The sequence below is a fragment of the Euphorbia lathyris genome, chromosome 4, assembly GCF_963576675.1.
Source record: "Euphorbia lathyris chromosome 4, ddEupLath1.1, whole genome shotgun sequence".
Classification (NCBI taxonomy): Eukaryota; Viridiplantae; Streptophyta; class Magnoliopsida; order Malpighiales; family Euphorbiaceae; genus Euphorbia; species Euphorbia lathyris.
Window position 1 is genome coordinate 52,732,503 of NC_088913.1, and position 23,574 is coordinate 52,756,076.

The following is a 23,574-nucleotide window of genomic DNA, read 5'->3' on the forward strand; positions in this document are numbered from 1 at the left end:
CCCTCCAAAAGTTAGAATGTTTGTTTGGAAGTTGGCATCGGGTTGTGTGGCCACTAGACATAGACTGGCAGGGAGGGGGTTGTCAATCCTAACGCAGTGTCCATTCTGTCATTCTGATACTGAGCACGACCATCACCTCTTTGTGGACTGTGTTTATGCCCAAGAATGTTGGAACCTATCCGGGATCAATACGGATGTATTCCAACCTGATTATCTAACAGGTTCTATTTTGCAGGTACTCTTGTCCAATGATCAGGAAACCATAACCAAGATGGCAATGACGCTTTGGGTCATTTGGTCAAAGGAACCAGATAGTCTGGGAGAGCAAAATCCAATTACCAGAAACGGCAATCTCTCCTGCGGGTAACTACCTTGCTGCCTGGCGCCAGTCCCAACTGAAGAACCCCCCCGTGGCTGTCCGTCATCTTTGCACGCCCTTAGTGGTCCAAGCCGAGGCAGGCATCGCACAGAATCGCCTAAGTCCAGCACCTCAAGCGGGCCTATCGCTCCCCGCCTGCCCTGCTGCGCAACGAAGGCCGCCCATGTCCATCACCGTCGACACCAACGCTAATGTTAACACTGCTGCCCATCATCTCGAGCGTACATCGCGGGCGACAACGACACAGGTACGACATATTAACTGGTCTCGCCCCCCTCTGGCTTTGTCAAATGCAATTGTGATGCGGCTACCTTTAAAGCTGAGTCTCGAAGTGGGGTGGGAGCTCTACTTAGATCCTCTGATGGATCCTTCATGGCTTGTCGTAGTCGCTTAATCCCAATTGTTGACGATATTAGGGAAGCTGAAGTATTAGCTCTACGTGAGGCATTGCATTGGTGTGTTTATCTTAATTGTATTAATGTCTTATTTGAAAGTGACTCGTTGATTGTGGTTAATAGTGTCAAATCGTCTGATCCAGACTTGTCTGTTTATGGGTCAATTATTCAGGATTGTAAGTTTTTGCTACATTGTCGACACGATTATAAAGTGTCTTTCTCTCCACGCCTAGCGAACAGGGGAGCCCATGTTGTTGCACGACATGCCCTGTCCAATGCTAGCGAGTTTGTGTCTTTTTCTGCCCCGGTTTGGTTGCAGGAGACTATTGTTGCTGATTCGGTTTAAGGAATGAATATCATCTTTGTTTCAAAAAAAATAAAAACATGGCTTAATTAAGGTGATGTGTCAATTTTATGTTAAGTTGGTATTTGAGGTGAAAAGAAAATATTGTATATATATATATATAGTTCAATATAAAGAGAAGAGGAGGGAGATGCAAAAAGAAGAAAAGAGTGGTGAATATATTTGAGTAGTAATCTTATGGAAAATATTTGGAAATATTTTGTGCAAGTAAAATGATAGTCGATAGAAAAATATCAACTAAGCCGACAAAGACGTTGAGTTAGGAAAAGAAGGATCTCGTGTGGACGGGTTAGTGATGCAATGCATAGTTTACAAGAGGTAATATTATTTTCTCTTTAAATATTGTTTTAGTTAGATAATTACATATAAAAATATATAATTATTTAGAGGTTTCGGTCACAGAAATAATTTATGTAAGTTTATTAGTAAATTGTCACAGTCTCAATTTTTATATATTGAATACCGAAATTGAAAGTAAAAATTAGTATGAATAGACTCCTAGCAGTGTCATGGGTCTAACTGAACCTTCGGTCAGAATTAGCGATATCAGTTTAGTTTACACGTTACAATTCCGGTGATAAACGAGAATAGTCCAATAAAAGTGTTTGTTTTAAAATTTAGTTCTAAGTTATTTGTATAATATTTTAGTGACTTTAAATTGTCGAGTTAAAATAAGTTATATATTAGAAGGACCAATACCGATATTTGTTAAATAGAGTTATAAATTTGAATACAAAACTAGGACGAATATACTCCTAGTAGTTTAACATGGTTTAACGAGTCTAATAGTATTCATAGTTCTAAATAATTATTCAGTTTAGAATTTTGTTTCGGTGACCGAAAATAGTCCTTTAAGAATATTTATTGTTAAACGATATTAAATTTTATTGATACAGAATATTTTGAGCTATTTAGTTCTTGGAGTTGGATTAAATTATGAATTGATGATTTTATATGAATTTTTAACAATTTTAGTTATATTAAAAGATTATTTGATTTTAATGATTGTGATTATTTTTGCGAAAATTGTTATTTGAAGTCAAATGGTTTTATGATTATGGAATAAAGGAACATTTGATTGTGAAAAGATACTTGAGCATATTGTGATTTTGTGATTTTTATATCCATCTAGAGTGATCCAGATTGGTGGTTGTGATATTTGAAGACCATGTTCAGTGAGAGAAATGACATGTGTACACAGTGTAAAGACCTAGTCGGGTATTGGCAGCGAAGTGTGGGGTAAGACCAATACGGGATTAGACAAGGTTAAAGAGACGTCTCGACTATATATGGTTTATGAGGTTTATGGATTGATACGTAAGGAGAGAAACTCTAGAATGGATATGAGGTTTTTGATATAAGGTTCTATGTTTCGATTATGAGTTGATTTTGATATAAGGTTTTAAGTTCTCGGTTATGAGTTGATATTGATATAAGGTTTTATGTTTTCGGTCATCAGCTAAGATTTTGATATAAAGTTTTACGTTTGATTAATTACGAGTTTATTTGATTACGGATTTGGTTTGATAAAGCGTTTGTTTGTTTGTTTATGAGTTGGTTTGATAAAACGTCGGTTTCAAACGTTTATTTCTTTTATGAACTAGTTTAACGAAACGTTTATTCGATTTGATTCGTTTTGATAAAGTGAAATATAGTAATAAAGTGAAATATAAAATTATAGTAATAAAGTGAAATATACAATTAAATCATTATCATGTTAATTGACGTGTCAACAAGTTAAAACGTCTCAATAAATTAAGAGAACTATCTAAGTTAAGAGAACTACCTAAAATAAGTAGAACTACGTGGCTTTGATTCCCGATTTAAATATTAAAAGACATTCGGGATACGTAGGAAGCTTGATAGAATTATCAAGTCCAAGCCAAATAAATAAATAAAACTTTAGGTATCCGAATGAATTTTTATCTAATAAAAAATCGGTTCGACTTTTAAGCTGTTAGGCGTTTGTTATCCTATTTTCTTTTTATGCCCGATGCCATTTTGAATCGGGTGTGACATAATATATGCTAATGAATGAGTTGTGGGAATTGAGCATGTGGTGTGAGGCATAGGCACATAAATATATTATGTGATTGAATATTGGACTTAATGATGGGTGTACATGTGAACCTTATGTTTTTTTTATATAGATTTGGAGCGACATTTGATGTAAGAGTTTGTGAATGTATGATTCTACAAGTCGGAGTAAGGACACATAAGAATGTATAAGGAAGTTCGATGATGGAGAATATATTATAAAAGTTATGCAATGTATGAATGTGATGAAAGCATGGAGGAGAAAAGGGATAAAGTGGTAAACACGTGTTAACGAGAGAATGAGCAAAAATAAAACTTATTCGTATAAGGTTATGTTGATGACATGCATATATGCTATGTGTAGTACAGTAGTATGACATAATGTACAATATTCACAAGATATACCCACATTTATGGGTGTGTTCATGGAGCTATAATGTACTAAATATTTTTTGGATGTTATTGAAAACCCCTGTACAATTTATATCTAGTCTTTTGAGAGACTCTTTTAAGTTTGGCCTAATACATTACCAGCAGGGCCGGCTCCAATGTTTTAAAGGCCCTAGGCAGGGTCAGTTCTGATATTTTTATGGACTTTAGACGGAAAAAGAGATAAAAAAACTTGTAATAAAAAAAGTTATATTTAAAAGTTTAAAATAGAAATTTGGGCATATTTTAGACCTAAAATATTATATTATCTCGTCATTTTCTAGGAATGAATGAGTACTATAATTACATTTAAAAAAATTACTATATATACCATAAAAACAATTTGGGTCTCTTTTGGCTCAGACCCTAGGTGGTCCTATTCCTGGCATATGCTAACAGCCGGTCCATAAATATTTGGGTATCCTTATGAATTATTGTTCCATTAGATTATAATTTTCATTTTGAATTTGTAAAAATACTCATAATAAAAAAAATTGATCAGAACAAGTTGTTATGTAATTAACTCAATATGTTATATTACAAAAAAAAATCATTTTTTATTAAATCACGTCATAAAACTCAAATACCGAGTCCAGCCCATAAAAAATACATATATTATTTTTAAGGATAAAAAATTGTTTGCGGTGGTTCATAACGTTTTGTGGTGGTCCATAAATATCTAGGATTTCTTATAAATTGTTGTCCTATTAGATTATAATTTTTATTTTGATTTTATAAAAATATCCACCATAAAAAATTTGATCGATACAAGTTGTTATGTAATTAACTCAATAATATAAGTAAATTAGTGAAAATTAATTGTGTCCTAAAATATATTTTTTTTTGATAGAAACAAGAAAAGAAAAACAACACGAAGAACAAACTAGTCTGAGATCAGCTTAGGAAAGCTAACCCCAACCCTATCCTCTAAAAGGAGAGACGAAAGAAAAATAGGAGGATCGGAAAGGGTGGTAACACCTAAAATCCCCTCATGCCCAGCCGCTGCCAAGCGATCCGCAATCCGGTTCTGCAGTGTCCTAAAATATATTTTAATAAGTAAATCAATATATATTAGTTATTTTAGATTGAATATATATTAATATTTTGGTTTAAGGAAAAAATTAAGATTATAAAAAGTAATTATTAAAATTATATAATAATAATAATAATAACATATATGAAAAATGAAGAGAAACGAACTTTATATAATAATAAGAAACATTTTCTTTTTATTATTAAGAAAATCAGGAATTTGATAAAAAAAAATCAGGGATAAAAGAAGATGAGAACTAAAAACATGTTTATCCAAAGTTCAAACTCTCATACTCCAAGCAACTCTTCTATGTCTTTACTAGGGGTGCGCACATGGTCGGTTAACCAGTCATTAAGCTTAATCCGATCGGTTAACCATTTGATCGGTTTTTTAAAATCACTAACCATACACTAATCCACTTAATTCGGTTAACCATTAATCGGTTAACCAATTATTTCGGTCGGTTAACCTTTTATTTCGGTTTCTAACCATTAGTAACTAAAAATAAAAATAATTAAATAATTCTAATTTTTATTGTGAGTGGGATAGTGGATCAGTAGCGAGTTGGAGATTAATGGCGAAAAGAGAGATATGTGTGCATTGTGTATATGTGAACTATGCACTAGAGAGTGAATGAGGTGGAGAAATAGTAGTAGAAACTAAAAAATATGAACCAAATAAAAATAAAAATAGGATTCAATTTTAATTCAGAAACTTATTTTTATTTTCATCCTATTTTTATTTTTATTTGGTTCATATTTTTTTGATAATCTCGTGCATTGTGTATGTTGTTTATATTGGATAAGTTTCTGCTGCAAAATTGGATGAGATAAACGGTAGAATTGGATATGTTTCTTATTTCTATTTTGATAATCTCGGGCATATATCAAGGCATTGTGTATGTTGTTTATTATATGATTTAAGTATCTTATTGTTTTATCTTTATTTTTTTGTTACGAGATTATCTTTATTTTGAAAGTTCGTTTTTCGTATGTTCTTTCCTTTTTCTTCAACAAACATCACTAAGTATATAGTTAATTAGATAAGTATAATTAATTATTTAAATAATTAATAATTAATATAGTTGGATAATATATAATTATATAAATATAAATAAATATATTCTTATTTTTTAATATTTAATTGAGATTCGGTCGGTTTCGGTTAACCGCGGTTTTTGGAATAAGAAAACCGTAACCGTAACCATTAACCATTATTTTTAAAATTAAAAACCGTACACTAGTCCATCGGTTTCGGTTAACCTTATTTTCGGTTTGGTTTCGGTTTGGTTTTTCGGTTTTTCGGTTTTTCGGATTTTTGTGTGCACCCCTAGTCTTTACATTCAACCTAACACTTTATTTTGCTATAAACTCAAGCCTACGTAATTTTTAACTATAGCAATCTTAATAATTATCAAATTTTTTTAAAAAATCCGATCGGAGGCCCTAGATAGCCACCTAGGCCGGATGCCCCTAGAGCCGGTCCTGATTACCGACTCCTGAATTTGTCCAAAATAGTAGATTGACTTCCTAAACTTTGCAATTGTCTCATCAACTCCATAAACTTACTTATTCTTTAACAACTAAATACAAAAACTTATTAAATCTAAATTTTAAAAATACATGTTTATCTACTCGAGATGTAATTTTTTCGCTTGTCATATCTTTCAACCTATTATAAGAGTTAGTGTTGCAGGTTTGATAGATTGAATGCATGTATTTGGATAGAACGAAATGTCGCATTTTCTCTTCTTCTTATCGGTGTCGCGTCCGGAGTGTGAACTATTGTGTGTAAAGAAACAAACCCCACAATTTCCCATAGGGTCCCCTTGTTCCTGCTTTCTGTTGCGTTCATTGCTTTACCAAAAGTTTTCTGCTATCCTCCTCCTCCTCCTCCTCCTCCTCGGTTCCTCCTCACTATTTCATATTACTTCCGCTTCAAAAAATATCAATTGTTGTGTTGTGAGAGTATAATCAATCATAATTTATTAACACTAACCCCAATTCCAAATGGGGTTGGGTTTATCCATCTTGTTGGGACTCAAGGCAATATTTCTATTCCTGTTTTCACTTACCATGTTTCCTTTCCTCTTCATATCTATACCTTTGATGTACGCTTCACTAATATCTTTTCTACTATCTCTAGCTTCTCACCCATATATCAATCTTCCTATGATTCTTGGAAAAAACTCAGATGGAAGTTTCCCGATTTGGTCAATTATCATGTTCTGTCCGTACTTGTTGTTTGTTAGAATTTTTTCACTAGTTCGCAGATTTAGTAGTGGTGAGGAGCCTTATACTGAGATTTGCGATGGGGTTAGTGTTGGCGGCTGGCCTTTTTCGCCTGATACTTTGCCGCCTGGAAACCCTGCTATTATAGATTGCACTTGCGAACTTCCGAGAAAAGCACTGTTCAAAAGCCACTCCTATTTGTGTATCCCAACTTGGGATACTAGGGCGCCTCACCCAGGGGAGATTGAATCGGCTGTAAAATGGGCTTGCAGGAAGAGAGCTCACAACCAACCTGTTTTCATCCATTGTGCATATGGTATGTTAATTGATTCATGTTGCTTATATGTTATATATTAATTGTTACCTTCTGCTACTTGTCTGAATTCTGATGTTGGTAGGCTCAATTTGATTTGTGTCTTGTGGATGTCTAATCAATTATACCAATTCATCAAAGCAGAGGAGGATAAAAAGGGATTCCAAAGAAATATAGTACTATACTAGGGCATTTGATTTGTGATGATTGCATCTATGTTGGTTATATATTAATTGTTTGCTTCTGCTACTTGTCTGAATTGTGATATTGGTAGACTCAATTTGATTTTGTTGATGTCTAATCAATCATACCAATTCATCAAAGCCAAGGTGGATTAAAAAGGGATTCCAAAGAAATATAGTACTATAATAGGGCATTTGATTTGTGATGGTTGCATCCAGGTAAAGCTATTTGTTGTAGTGTAAAAGCTTTTAGGCTCTTGTGCATAAATGGAAATGGATGGAACTTAACCAATGTATTTTGAGGATTCCATTGTTGAGTTTACACTTTTTAACTAAGGCAGGCAACCCAAGGCTTCCAGATTCACTTCTAATGTTCTTGTTAAATAAAATTTTGGTTGAATTAATCTGATTGGTCAAACTTATAATGATTCTGGTGTATGATGAAAATTGATATTTTCTTTTGACCAATTTATAGGATCATTATGCAAATGAAAGCATTCGGCTACTATCTTTATCCTAACAACATATTAAGAGCATTGACTCTTTCTTTACTTGAAACATCCTTCCCCGACTCATTTTAGCTACCTCTGCATGTGTTTTATCTTTACTTTTTCTCTGAGTTGCCATTTTATAAAAATGAAAAACAAGAGGTAAACAGAAATGTCCCTCGTGTAGTACATCTCCTAGGATACCATTTAATCGGGTTATAGGACCATCACCATAAATGCTGGAAGTAGATCTTCCTTTTTGCGTTCTTCTTTCTGCGTCTACCTATGTTGATATGCTTAATAGATCTGGTATTGTTTGATAAAATATTGCTTGACTTCTTATTGGAGAAAAAAGGGTTCCTCGTAAATGAAATACAGAACAGATTCTATTAATCACTAATGGAATTCTAATATGTGCAAAGACAACTATTACTAGACATAGAGTCTTAACTGCTGCCAATTCTTTGATGAATCACTTCAAGTTGTGTCCCCTCTTGGCTTAAAGATTTACCTCTTTATTTCTCAAAATTGGAGCTTGTATCTTTAAAATCGTCTTCCTTGTGTGCCATATTCTTTGCTTTCATCTGTCGAATCAAATGAGTAATTGGTGTTTTAATGTTCTTCGTGATATACTTGGAGGAAAGATATGATGCATTACGTTTTCTATAATCGGAATCAAAATGTGATAGATTTAGAAAAAATATGTTTAATTTAATCGTAGATTCATAATGTACTTGTCTGTCACTCCTATATTTTCACTGGATTGGACTGTATGGTTGAGCAGAGTAGATGATATTTTAGTTGAGATCTGTAGGGGTGTTAGAACAACATGATACAAATTGACAACCATTTATCATCTTTGAAAGCCTGAATTTAGGTAAAACCTTAAACCACTAAAAACCTAGTTGATATATCTGGAAAATCACAAGAAATAATAGCTAGTTTCCAGGTCTTTGTGCTTTTTGTTTGCATAAAAATTTTGTAAAGTAGAATTGTTTGTAGAATTTAGAATAAAAGAAATAATGATTTGCATATGATACGATGTAAAAGAGGAATTTATGAATCAATGAATAGGTCATGGAAGAAGTGTTGCAGTGACGTGTGCAATACTCGTGGGTCTAGGAGTAGCAGAAAATTGGAAAGAAGCAGAGAAGATGATCAAAGAAAAAAGACCTTATATTCGGCTCAACAATCTTCACCGCAAAAGTTTGGAAGAATGGTCCAGATACCGCTTATCTTCTTCCTCCAGGAAGGGAACCACTGACTGACTTATTGAATCATGTCAAGCCACAACAAAATATCAATTCACAATTCACAATTTACTCACTTCTATTACACTATTTATCCCTCATTTGATTAATGATTATTTACATGTGTTGTATAATGCACTGCTTTTATGATATTTGATCTTCTCAGTTTTATATGAAAACTTAGCTTGGATGGTTTTCCCATATATTTGCCAAAAAGCATCACAAGATTTCTCATCGAGCATTTCTATTTTGGCAAATTCAGTTTCTAATCTTTTATTTTGATATATCACATCCCTAATCATCTAATTTTTAGTCACATTATACTCATATTTGTATAAAAGCATGAAATTTCTAACTTTTTCTAACAGCAGACAAACAATAGGTAAACAAACAAGCCTTTAATACTAATATATATTATTTTAAATAAGTTTAAAGGGGAAAGGTTGAACAGTACAATTGGAATAATTTGTCCAATTATTCCAATTGAACCCTTGAAATTTAATATTTCTATTTAAGCTGAGCTCTTTTTAAGTAATTTCTCAAACCATTCAATCTTACAACAAAACGGCACCGTTTGATATGAGTAATATAGTAATTTTAATCTTCAATTCTAGGGTTACGTATTACTGTCTTCCACACATTCCCTTTCCAATTTCCAGATATCTCATTCTATCTCCAGCTGCCTTCCAGCCCTCAATCTCCTCAGCCGCCTTTACCTCCTCCAATTCGTAGTACTGTCCATTCATCTCTCCTTTTCCCTCATTTTCCGATCTACCACCGCTTCCTTCCCCCTTCCCCCTTCTCCCTTCATTTCATTGATCTGTCCACCGAAGATTGGAGGAAAAGAAATCGGACACAATCTTCAACAAGAAAATGGAGCTGAGCTTGGATTTAAGTCTGGTTTATGTTCCTAAAACGATTAGTGAGTATCTTAGAGAGGTTTCTATGGTTAAAGAGAGTAGTTGTAAATGAGATGAGAAAGATTGATGCTTTTAAAATTGAGCTCCCTCTTTGCATGATTCTGTTAAACTATGGTATGTATTTTCTTTTCCTTTGATTCCAATTGTTTTGATTGATTTAGGGGTTTAGGGAATTGGGTCATTGAATTTTTGGTTTTTGTTTGTGGGTTTGAAGGGTTGAGTTGAAAAGTTGGAAATGATACCAGTGATAAGAAAAATTGGATAAGCTCCGTTCAGGTTTGGAATACTAACGAAATCAACTCTAATTTTTGGTTTGTTTGTTTGTTTTTTTGCCGGGAATTTTTCTTTTTAAAATAGTGTCACTAAGTTCATTTTAACTGTGCAATCCAAGAAAGAAACTATGCAATCCCAGAATTTCCGCTTCAGGTCTTTCTCTGTCACTCAATATGGGAAGGTTGTTCTTATTGTGAAACATCGAGCTCCTAAGGTTGCGGCATTAGAAGTAAGTTTGATTAGGTTTCTAATTGGGACATGGTTGTGGAATTCTATGCTAGCTTTAGGCAACAAGGTTTTCAATTCAGAATTTGTTTATTTTTTGCAGTCAGGAGCATTTAAACATAGCTAGATAGGGTTTTGTGCTGTTACATTTTGCTCTTTCAGCAGGTGTACTCCAATATGACTAGAGCATGAAGCATGTGAACTATTTACATTTCGGTTTAGGGGCATACTAATCAGCCTAAGGCTGACTCCATTGCTTTCTTAATGTAAATTTCCGTTCCAACTTTTTCTCTTGATTTCTCAGGGGGCGTTTGGTTCACAAGGGATAAGGGAAAAAGAATCAAAAAAAGGAAACTAAAAGAAAGAAAAGGAACGAGCATTCATACCCCTATGTGTTTGGATATGTTTAGGAAAGGGAATGCAATTCCACCCTATTCCCTTTGTGGATGTTTGGTTCAAATTGGGAATCAAAATTATTTTTTTTAATTTCATATATAATCAAAAAAAAAAAAAAATTCACTCTTTTACTATAGTTTCCATAAAGCGTGAAATAACTTCATATATAATCCCAAACAATCCAAAACGTCACTCACTTGCTACCCTTATTGATAATAATATAAAGTTCATAAAAGTTAAAATTAATCAAACAAAATGCATAAATATTATATTTAAAAAGAAAATAATTATTTTAAAATAATTAAAAATAAATATTAAAACTGAATAATATGATAAAAGAAAAAAATTTGGTCAAAATTATTTTTCAGAGTAAAAAGGTAAAAATAAATAATTATAAGTATCAAAAGTGAAATTAATCTAGTGATAAAAAAATATAATTAAAAAAATATAAGGATTAAATAAAAATAAAAAAGTGAAATTTAGTCAAAAAAAAATATTTTTTGAGTAAAAAAATTAAAAATATATAACAAAAATGAAATTAATCCAAAGATAAAGAAATGTAAAAATAAAAAAATATAGAGATCAAAATAAAAATAAAAAATAAAATAGGGAGTAAAGTAGAATTTTATAAGGAATGTAGGTTAGAAAGAGAGTGGAAAGGGAATAAAAAACATTAGGGGGAAGTGGGGAATGTGTTAGAGGAGTTAGGGGTAAACCCAAAACTAAAAAAAGTAAAAGGAATCATTTAATTAGCAAAACAAACACCAACAAAGGGAATGGAGCCTTTCATTTTCCTTACCCTTTCCTGAAACCCCCAAACCAAACGCTCCCTCAGTTCTTATGTTATGGATTCCTATACTTTTGCTTTTTTATGTGTCTTTATCGGATGATTACAGTTTTCATTATCCTATAGCTCTTTTTTTACTGTTCTTAAATATTAGTTATTTTATCTTATAGCTTGATTTATATAATAGCATATCAGCATGAATGAGATTTTCTATCTTTTATTAGATGCTTACTTTGTTTGTGCTTTGCTTCTTTAACCATTTTAAATTGGTTTGATTTCTATTGTTAGATGGGACTTAATTTAAAAATAGCATGCATGCCAATGTGATAAGTGTGTAATATATTATATGAATTTGTTAACTGAAAACTAAGTGATGACCCGCGAAGCCAAATCGGGCCGAATTCATTACACGGGCCTAGCCCACACTTAGATCCATGGTCTAAGATGGGATGGGACCCGAATAGAGGAAGCGGGTGAAGTGAGTAACCGCCCCGAATTCCTAAATGGAGCGCTAAAACTCCCACTCAGGACAAACGATACCACGTTTGTTGCCACGAAAGCCACGAGAGGGGGCATGACCTAAAAAGGAGTAACCGCCCTCGGAACATGGCCTGGAAGGGGTAACCGCCCTCGGCGGTTACTTAAGAACACTTATAAAAAGCCCTAAGGCCAAAGGGGGAAAGGTACATTCACATTTTTCCCACAATACTATTGTCAATTTACCAACCCTCCTACAAAAACTGACTTGATCGTCGGAGAGTTTTTCCGGAGATCCTGTCTCCGGTTCTGTTTTGCAGGTAACTACGGCGGAGATCATCAAATCGGATCCAGCAAGTTATCATTGGTGCGGTGAGCGTGGACCTTTTTTACCAACATTTGGTTAAAGGTACACAAAGAACATGTCAGAACCATCACGAACGACCGGCGTTACAACCAGATCCACTAGTATGAACTCAAGGGGTCCACGGATTGCGAATTCGCAACCTGCAAGTACGCAGCCTGTGGTGCCTAGCTCGTCAAGCCCTTCGGGACAATTGAGTCCCTTATTGGAGGTTCAAGTGCAAAATGAAATGGAGATGTCCAATAGCGATTTCGTACAAATGGCAGGACAAGTCTTGGCTTCAAATATGAGTCAAGCGGCGGGGGATCGAATGATTAGTTTGTTAACCGCAATGGCCGATCATAATACCGCCGTGGCGGCTGCTCCTCAACAACCTGTTGTTGTCTCCACACAACCATCGACTACTGCCGCCATATCTGCGCTTCCGCAGCCATCTCGAGAGCTAACCCAGATAGGTCAGAGTAGTCGCATGAACCCACGCAGCCATCCAAGCAACTACTCGTACCACGATCCTAGTATGACGATCCATCCGACCTGGCAAACATCCCAACCGACATCGGGAATGCCAGGAATCCTTCCACTACAACACACGGAACCCTTGGTTAACGGGCATTCAGAATTAATGGCGTCTGGGGCGAATATGTGTGGGCAGGAGCACACCTGGAACTTTGATCCTATAACCGGACGACGGCTAGAACCACGGCGAGAACAAATCTCAACATCAATTGGCGGGTGGATGCCACCTAGAGTTCACCAGCAGCGGATGGAAGAGGTTCGGCGAATACCCAATCTTGAGTTGGAAGATCAACTACGGAACATGATGGAGCGAATGGGGTACACGCCTAGGGCGAGAGCAGAGGTGCAGAGTGATTCGCCTTTTGCTCCGTCGTTGCGAGAATTTATACCAGATCACAGGATAAAGGCCCCAGCGATACCTAAATACTATGGGGATCCTAATTCTGATCCTGAGGCTCATGTCAGGAACTACAGAGAATTAATGGATGTTGCGGGAGCGAGTGAAAGTATAATTTGCAGATTATTCTCGACCACTTTGGGCGGAGCGGCATCTGATTGGTTTCGGTCTTTACCTGCTGAATCTATTCACAACTGGAATCAATACAGTCGTGATTTTTGTGCCAAGTTCGTGGGCTGTAAAGCGGCAGATGTGACGGATAGGCAGCTGAAGGAGATCAAACAGAGGAACTATAATTCCCTAAGGGAATTTGTTGTCGCATTCAACGATATTCTGGTGCGGTTGTAGAACCCGGATATCGTGAGCATCCGCAACATCATGGCGGATGGAACCACGGATTGGAGCATGCGGGAGGAAATCATCCGCAACAAGCCGCGCACAGTGGCTGAACTCATGAAGATAGCAAAGGAATTCATGGAAGTGGACGATGTCAACAGAGAATATAGAGCTCAAACCCGGAGGGAGAGAGATGCTGCTAGATCCACTTCGGACAATCGACGCCAGACCCAGTCCAAGGGTAATTTTGTTCGCAGAGGCGATCGCTCCTTTCAAGGGGGAGGATATCAAACACCATTGAATACGACTCGCCAGGAGGTGTTACTTTGGATCGAAAAGAACCCCCTGAAGAAGGATGTGCGGTTCCCCGAGGCGAAAGGCCGAACTAGTTTGGGGCGATATCCTAACAAATATTGCAGGTTTCACAGATTGAACGGCCATGACACGAACGATTGCTATGAACTGAAGAAGGAAATAGAAAGGCTGATTGAGAGGGGCAAGCTAGGCCAATTCGTAAGAAAAGAAACGATTGATGAGAAAACAACGCTCCCGCATGAGGGAGAAGCAAGGCCCGAAAAGAAACAGAAGAAAGGGGTGATAAACATGATAGCTGGCGGGATCTATGAGCCGCCAACAAAAAGGGCTCGCTGTGAACAGCGAAAAAGCAACACGCATAGGGGGGATGCCCTCAATTACTCATTTGCGCGAATCACGGAGCCGCATGCGGATGCTTTGGTGATTACGATGGCTGTAGAAGGATGGGACGTCAAGCGGGTCCTTATTGATACTGGCAGTTCTTGTAATGTTATTACTCGGACTGCATTCAACAAGTTGGGAATTAATGACGAGCGAGTGGAACATACATTCATGGATGTAACTGGTTTTGGAGGTCAATCGTCTCAAACAAGTGGACAAGTGGTGTTGGAAGCAGAAATGGGCGATAAGAATCTAAAATGGCGAGGTGATCTAGAATTCGCAATTGTTGATCTCCCGTTGGCCTACAACATAATTCTGGGGCGTCCGTTCCTATCGGAAACGGAATCGCTCATCTCAATGAAGCACTTGACATTACATTTGCCAACACACCAAGGGCGAGTCATAGTTGAAGGTGATCAACTTGTATCTCAACAAGCCTATACATTGTCACTTGAACCAAAGCCAGGTGAAGAGGATAAAGTTGATGAGAAGTTGCCGGCAGAAGCATTAGGAGAAACAGTACTATTCGCCATCTCAAATGACAAGAATGTACGAATAGCGGCAGGACTCCCTGAGGAAACAAAGAAAGCCATTACCGAGGTGTTGATCCAATGCGAGTCGGCATTCGCCGCTCCGAATGAAGTGCTGAAAGGGATAAGTCCAGATATAGCAACCCATCATTTGAATGTGGACAAAGGTGCAACCCCAGTGCGACAGAAAAAGAGAGGACACGCTCCAGAGCGGCAGAAGGCGATTGAAAAAGCTGTGGCGGATTTGCTAAAATCAGATGCAATTCGAGAAGTCACCTATCCGGAGTGGCTAGCCAATGTGGTGCTAGTCAAAAAGCCAAATGGAACGTACAGAATGTGTGTCGACTTCAAGGATCTGAATAAAGCTTGTCCGAAGGATATGTATCCGCTACCTAACATTGATATATTGGTAGATGGAACTGCAGGATTTGAAGCTTTATCGTTCACCGACGTGAAATCCAGTTACCACCAGATACCCATGGAGAAGGCGGATGAAATCAAAACATCATTCATAACTCATCAGGCGACTTATTGCTTCAAGGTGATGCCATTCGGATTGAAAAACGCAGGAGCAACATACCAGAGGATGATGAACAAGATATTTTCAGACAAGTCAGGCGAGAACTTCTCAATCTACGTAGATGACATGATCATCAAAAGCAAGAAGATGCGAGATCACCCGCAGGATATCGAAGAAATCCTGGAAGTGCTAATCAAATATGGCCTCAAGTTGAACCCAGAAAAATGCACGTTCGGAGCAAGGGCAGGAAAATTCCTGGGTTTCATTGTTAGTGGCAAGGGAGTTGAGGCGAATCCTGAGAAGGTTAAAGCAGTAATGGAGATGAAAACTCCGAGGAACGTAAGAGAAGTACAAAGACTAAATGGGCGGTTGGTGGCATTAGGGCGATTCATATCATGCTCGGCTAGAAGATGTCTACCTTTCTACAATGCCATCAAAAAATCTAAGTCCTTTGAATTGACGCCGGATTGTCAAGAGGCATTTGAGGGTATAAAGCGACTGCTATGCTATCCGCCCTTAATGAGCAGGCCGGAGGACGGAGAAGATTTATTTCTTTACGTATCCGTCACCAGTATGGCGATATGCACTGTAATGGTGCGAGAAGAAGAGGGCCAACAATATCCAGTGTACTATGTGAGCAAGGTCTTGAAGGATGCAGAACTTCGGTATTCGAAGTTGGACAAAATGGCTCTCGCGGTGATAACCACGGCGGCTAGGCTAAAACCATACTTTCAGACGCATACTATCATTGTGAGAACCGGAATTCCAATGCGGAAGGTACTGCAGAAACCTGACGCATCCGGCCGATTAATGGAATGGTCAATTCGCCTGGGGGAATTCGATATTCGCTACGAAGGAAGACCAGCACTAAAGGGTCAAGTACTTGCCGATTTCGTGAATGAATTCACGTGGGATGAAGATGAACGTCCAAAGGCACAAAAAGAAGAGTGGAGCATGTTCACAGATGGGGCATTATCCACAGATGGGGCTGGACTGGGAGTCGTCATCAAAGGCCCGGAGGTTATTCGCCTGTACTATGCGGCAAAGTTAACTTTCAAAACTACCAATAATGCCGCAGAGTATGAAGCAATGATATGCGGATTGAAGCTGCTTAATGAACTTACGCCAGAAAGAGTGGTGATCTACAGCGATTCTAAACTCATGATAAATCAGATCACAAAAAACTATCTGGTGAAACAAGAAGATCTGGTCAAATACCATCAGATAGTCGGCAGATTGACGCAGGAGTTAACACACAAGGGAGTCGTCTGGGAAATGGTGCATGTTCCAAGAGGCCAAAACACAAAGGCTGATGAACTGGCAAAAGCAGCGGCGAGTAGAGAACCATGGAATCAAAAAGCATGCAATTTGGAGATAAGATCCGCACCGGCATTTGAAGTCGATCAGATTATGGTCATTGAAGAGCTGGAAGATGATGAAGATTGGCGGATACCTATCCGCCAATATCTGGAGCAGGGAGATTTGCCAGATGACAAAAGCCTAGCTAGAAAGCTAATTGGACAATCGGCGAGATACTCAATTCGAGATGGAACTTTGTATCGAAAATCATATACATGTCCATGGTTGAAATGTATTAGCCGCAATGAAGGAGACTACGTACTGCGAGAACTCCATGAAGGAATGTGCGGCGCACATGAAGCATCCGCGGCGTTGGCAAGAAAGGTCAAGTTAATGGGATACTATTGGCCAAAGGTGATGGAGGATTCCCAGAAGATGGTAGCGGAATGTCACAGCTGTCAAATCCATGCGAATGAAAAGCACGTTCCCGGAGCCGAACAAATCTCTATAATGACGGCATGGTCATTCGCAACATGGGGAATCGATATAGTGGGTCCATTCCCAGAAACGACAAAGAAAAGGAAGTACTTGGTAGTCGCAGTTGACCACTTCAGCAAATGGGTAGAAGCGGAGGCAGTAACCGCTCAAACACCTGAACGAATGATCGAGTTCTTACGAGAGAACATTATCATGCGATTTGGAATCCCGCAAAAGCTTATAACTGACAACGGCACCCAATTCAACTGTGTCAAGTTCAAAGCATACTGCGAAAGCATGGGGATCAAGAATCATTTTTCTTCCGTAAACCATCCCCAATCGAATGGTATGACAGAGGTTACCAACAGGGCCATGATTCAAGGTATCAAGAAGCGGCTAGGTGATAAAAAAACAGGTTGGGCGGATGAGATACCCCATATGTTATGGGCATACAGAACTTCTGTAAAAGCAGCAACTGGCGAAACACCTTTCTCACTGGTTTATGGAGCCGAAGCAGTCCTACCTGTTGAAATCAAGTCGCCTACAGATCGAATAATTTATTATTGCGACACACAAAATCCTATCAACATTAGAGATGCATTGGATTCTGTTGAAGAACGAAGAGAAAAAGCTTACATGCGAATGGCACTGTACCGTAATAGAATCAAGAAATATCATGACAGAAGGGTGCGAAAAGTGATAATCAACGAGAACGACTTGGTCTTGAAAAAAGCGAACAAAATACAATCCAGAGATGGCAAAGGCAAATTAGGCGTCAACTGGATCGGACCATACAGAGTATCCAAGAAGCTGGGACCATCAACTTTTGAAATAGAAGAAATGAGCGGAAAAAAAGCTCCCGCGCACCTGGAATCTAGAAAATCTGCGCCTATATAAACGGGCCAGGTAGTTCAGGGAAATGACGAGTACTCTTTTTCCTTTTATGAGTTTTTTCCCACTGGGTTTTCTGATAAAAGGTTTTAATGAGGCTTTGATCCCGCACATTTCATATACCAATGTAACAAAAAGTCTTTTCTTTTATCAATAAAGATGTTCAATTGTTGCATACGGCGTTTGAGTGCGGATCCTTTTTAGGACAACCACTTCAGTGTGTTATCTACAAACAAAAGGCGGGTAAATCGCGCAAAAACCTTATGGTTAAACTTAAAAACACATAAATGTGTTGCCTATTAAGAAAGGCGGATGCATGATTACGCATCACTCGCAAAAACCTTATGGTTGAACTTAAAAACACATAAATGTGTTGCCTCTTAAAGAAAGGCGGATGCATGATTACGCATCACTCGCAAAACCTTATGATTATATTATTTTCGAAAGAAAAATTATAAGATAAGGCATAAAATTAAGCGAATTAACGAGTACTCAAAAAATTGCAAAAAGGGTCTGGCCACCCTAGCGGAAACGAAACTAAACTACGAGGAAATACAAATATGGAGTCGGCAAAAGGGCAAGGGTCACGTATGAAAACAAAGGGCAATAAGGAATAAAGCAACAATCGCACGTATAGGTAAAGCGGCAAGCAAAAGAAAATATATATATACGGGCAGTTTGTTACATACAACAGTCCAGATATAAATCAAACTATGCTACAGCTTCCTCTCCTTCACCCCTATGGCCCTCCTCGCCTTCAGCGGCTCCCTCATCTCTTCCAGTGGGCGGATCTGCTTCAAGCGAATCCTCAACCCTCGAATCAGTAACCGCTTCAGAGGGCGGTACCTCTTGCTCAGGCTGAGAAAGGTCTTGTGGTGCCTCTTTTTCTGCGTTCTGAGTAGGGATCTCGCAGCTAATTGGAGGGTTCTGAAAACTCTGCCAATCTAAGAAGAGTACCTCATCCATATCAGCATCCTCGGCTTCCAGCTTGTCCCACTTCTCAGTTAGATCCTTTTCGGGGATGGGAACCTTGGGGCGGCTAAGTACTCGATCTGGATGCCCATGCTCATAAGCAGCATGAATTCGCTCCCCATACCAATAGATGCGAGCACCATCTTCGGCTAGAATCTCCTCAGCTTTCTTCTTTTGCATCTCCAGAGCCTCCTTGGATGAATTTAGATCATCAAGGACCTTTTGCAGCTCGTTGGACTTAGCCTGGAGGGATCTGAGAGCTTCCTCCTTCTCGCTCATAACCTTCTGACAAGCGCCTTCAAGAGCCTTTACCTTCCCTTGGACATCATCATAAAGCGACTTCTGAGTCGCCAATTCAGTACCAAGGTTCTCCAACTCTTTAGCGCGTTCAGCGTCCCTTAGGAGCGCACCCTCCGCGAAGTTAATAATCTGCATAAAAGATGATTCGCAGATAATAAGAGCGGATAGAAATGTGCGGTTACTACAAATGTAAGATCCTTGAAAGAGAATATCACAAGTAACAATATACCTCTATGGCCCGCTTCTCAATCCCCTCCATAGCAGTAGGAAGCGGCACTTGCTCTCGCACGCGGGAAGCAGAGGGGAGTCGCCCAAGGACATTGCATATGGAAGAAACAATGTCCCTACACGAGAAGCTCACGGCCATGCCAAAGGTCCTAGTCCACCACCCGCTGATATCGGGAATTGGCTGCGAATGCATAAGGAGAAAGATCAGGAGAACAGCAGATAACTCTTAAGGAAAAATTAACAACATAAAAAGGGGAATAGATCAATATACCTCGTGGATTGGTGTACTTCTTTTTCCTTTGGACGAGGCGGATACAGGTGTACCGCCAACAGTGAGGGACACAGAAGCGTTTTTCTTTCTGGGACGAGAAGACTCTGTATCCGCAGTATTCTTCCGCTTCCTAGTTAAGGGAAGGTCCTCGGAAGCAGAAGCTGGACCTTGTGAAACGGAGGCCCTTGCGGGAGAAGCCGCCTCGATAGAAGTAATCGCCCCTCCAGGAGAATTCGCCCTTGCGACTGAAGTGTTTCCCTCCATTCGCCTCTTCCTTCTCGCTAGGGCTTTAGCCTCCCGATCTGCAGCGAGTTGAGATAAAGGATCACCCCTGCAAAGGGTTAAAAGAAATCATCAACTTAGAAATAAAAAGTACCTTGTACAAAAACGCGATAAGGGATATAGACAACGTGATCCCCCTCGCGATAGGCAATCGCCACTCGGCTCCTTAGCATGTGGAAAGCCTGATCATATGTCCATACAAAGGGAGCAGTACCCTTCAAAAACTTGATCACAGCGGATTCTTCCTCGCTGGGGTAACCGAAGTTCAAACTCTTTACATTTGGTCGGCCCCAACGGCGAAGGAAGTTCGGATTCCCTTCGTGAAACTTGATGAAGAAATAAGATCGGTCCCACTCGCGGATTTTGTTCAGCTTCTCGTCAAAACCATAGTAACCGCTCTGACGGATGAAAGTAAAATACCCCGCCGAACTTTTGAAATGATGAAGCTTGGAGAAAATTTTGAGCGAGAAGGGAACCTCCAGACAATCCGCCAAAAATTTGTCCAGAGTTAAATCGGCCCATCCATTAGGATGCAACTGACCGGGTGCGATTCCGTAACCGCCATGGACGGAGGCAACCTCATCCGCCAGCGGATACGTGAAGCCGCAGATGATCTGGGCGACGAAAATGGTGAAATACCCCTTTGGGTAGTCGCCCGGTCCTTTATCCTCCCCGGGAATAAGGGTTTCGAGGCCTTGGAGCCAAGGATACTGCTCCCGCAAATCGTCAATTGTCTCTTGACAAACTAGACTTCCCGACCTGTCCTTCTTCGGTAATAAACGGGGGGTTGGGACAGGTGGCGGAATCAACTTTTTAGGGTCAAAACCTAGGCCCTCATCGGTTGTATTCGCCAGGTGGAGGAAGTCGGCGGGATGAGAATCAGACCCAGGAGAGCTGGTTGAAGCTTCATCAACCATCTCCTCGAGCGAAGTCGAGGTCAGGGTTCGACATATTGATGAAGGAAAATGAACAGAAGCAAAGAATCGAGCGAGGTACAAATTCTGGAAAGGAACACTTACCTATGAAAGACGACACAGAGAAGAACGGACGCAAAAAGGTTGATGCCGGAAGAGAAACGACGCAAAAGGTGGATGCCGGAAAAGAAACGACGGGAAAGGGAAAGTCACAATTTTTGAATTTTGAAAATCCAGACAAAAACGAAGAGTCTCCTATAAAAAAGACCCTAAAGGGCTCTTGCCAAACTAAGGGGGAGGCATGTGATGACCCGCGAAGCCAAACCGGGCCGAATTCATTACACGGGCCCAGCCCACACTTAGATCCATGGTCTAAGATGGGATGAGACCCGAATAGAGGAAGCGGGTGAAGTGAGTAACCGCCCCGAATTCCTAAATGGAGCGCTAAAACTCCCACTCAGGACAAACGATACCACGTTTGTTGCCACGAAAGCCACGAGAGGGGGCATGACCTAAAAAGGAGTAACCGCCCTCGGAACATGGCCTGGAAGGGGTAACCGCCCTCGGCGGTTACTTAAGAACACTTATAAAAAGCCCTAAGGCCAAAGGGGGAAAGGTACATTCACATTTTTCCCACAATACTATTGTCAATTTACCAACCCTCCTACAAAAACTGACTTGATCGTCGGAGAGTTTTCCCGGAGATCCTGTCTCCGGTTCTGTTTTGCAGGTAACTACGGCGGAGATCATCAAATCGGATCCAGCAAGTTATCACTAAGTTAAAAGAAATTTTAGGTTTATTGAGTTGTTTATATTAACTAATCTAACATGTTTTGAAGTTGAGTCTTTGCCAAAAGGTGATAGCCTTTGCTTTTTGAATGCATAGGCTAAATTGCTAATGTTGAATATTATTTAATTTGTATTCTAGAGGTGTTAGTGATGTAAGAGACTCTGGTCTCTCTTTCCCAGGACACACATATATGAGTTGAGTTGTGAATACTAAATGTTGCTTTCTAATCCAATGTTTTTTCAATTGAATTAATTATTGCCAAAGAAAAAAATATACCAAATAGTACTCTTAAAAAGTACAAATAGGAATTTAGTTTAACCAACGATTTCTTTTAGTTTCAAATTCATAGATTGGAAGGAAGACATGTGCCATTTGAAGTATTTTGAGGTATTCTTCTTCTTCAACGTGATCATTTACTCAGACCAAGAGGTTGTTTTGCCTACTCTTCTCCTTAAGCTTACTGTTATTGTCTCTATTTGAAACTGTTTTCTTATTAATATGAGTTTGTCTTCTGTTTAATTGTTTTCTGTTTTGCATATAACTGTCTTTTTTTTTTTTTTGGTAAATTCAAAAAAAAAAACCCATGTGTTTGATGTTGTTCCAAAAAAACTCTTGTGGTTTGTTATTACAAAAAAAAAGGACTGTGGTTTGCGCCGTTACCCGAAAAACGGAAATTGGCTTAACACCGTTAAAGTGCTGACGTGGCACAGGGGTAAAACGGGAAAATCGATTTTTTATTTTATTTTTTCCTTCTTCTTCTTCTTCTTCTTTCGGAAATTTCCAGATTTCTGGAAATTTTCCAGATTTCCGGAAATCTGTCCAGATTGAAAATTCTGAACAAATATCTCGTGGAACCTCCGACTGAAAATTCTTGAAAATCCCCTGGCACCCCTTCCTCCTCCGACTCCGATTCTCGTCGAACCTCCACACCAAAAACGCAGCAATCCATCAAATAAGAAATACATCACTTAATTTCAGTAACAATCAGTTCAATTCAGTTCAATTCAGTTCAGTTCAGCATTCAGTTTCAGTATTCAGTAATTTATCATTATTTATTATATTATAATTATTTATATATAATTTATTATAATAATTATTATTATTATTTATCTATAATTTATCATTATTATTTATAGTTTATCATTATCTATAAATTAGATAAAAGTCAATAAATGATAGTTTATTAAAGTATATATGGTTTAATAAAAAAAATAAAACTAAAGTATGCATCCATATTTAAAAATTAGGAATTGCATCCATATTATGAATTATTTCTCAAATTTATCCAATTTATCAATGTTAGGGATAAAATTCCACCATTTTAGACGTTAGAGGTAAAATTACTTCTGACCCAAAACATTATTTTTGCACTTTAACTCTTAATTAAAATAAAAAGTTAAGAGTTTGTATTCATATGAAGATTTGTATTTAATTTCATAGGCTTAAAATTATATAGAAATTTGTGTTTGTATGTAATTTGTATTTTTAATTTAAATTAGACTTATTTTTATTTAATGTCATAGGCTTTTATCGAGCCAAGATTTTATCATCCCGGGCTTTTATTTGATATTCAATTTAGTTTTATCTTTAATAATATATTTATTTATTATTG

At 38.2% G+C, this 23,574-nt stretch overlaps 1 long non-coding RNA gene across 1 annotated transcript; it reads left to right on the forward strand.

Moving 5' to 3' along the window:
• The first annotated feature begins 6,409 nt into the window (after positions 1-6,409).
• Positions 6,410-9,302, forward strand: LOC136227938 (uncharacterized). The gene is made up of 2 exons (XR_010688330.1): positions 6,410-7,184; positions 8,926-9,302. It is a non-coding gene; the product is annotated as an uncharacterized lncRNA (long non-coding RNA).
• The last annotated feature ends 14,272 nt before the right edge of the window (positions 9,303-23,574 follow it).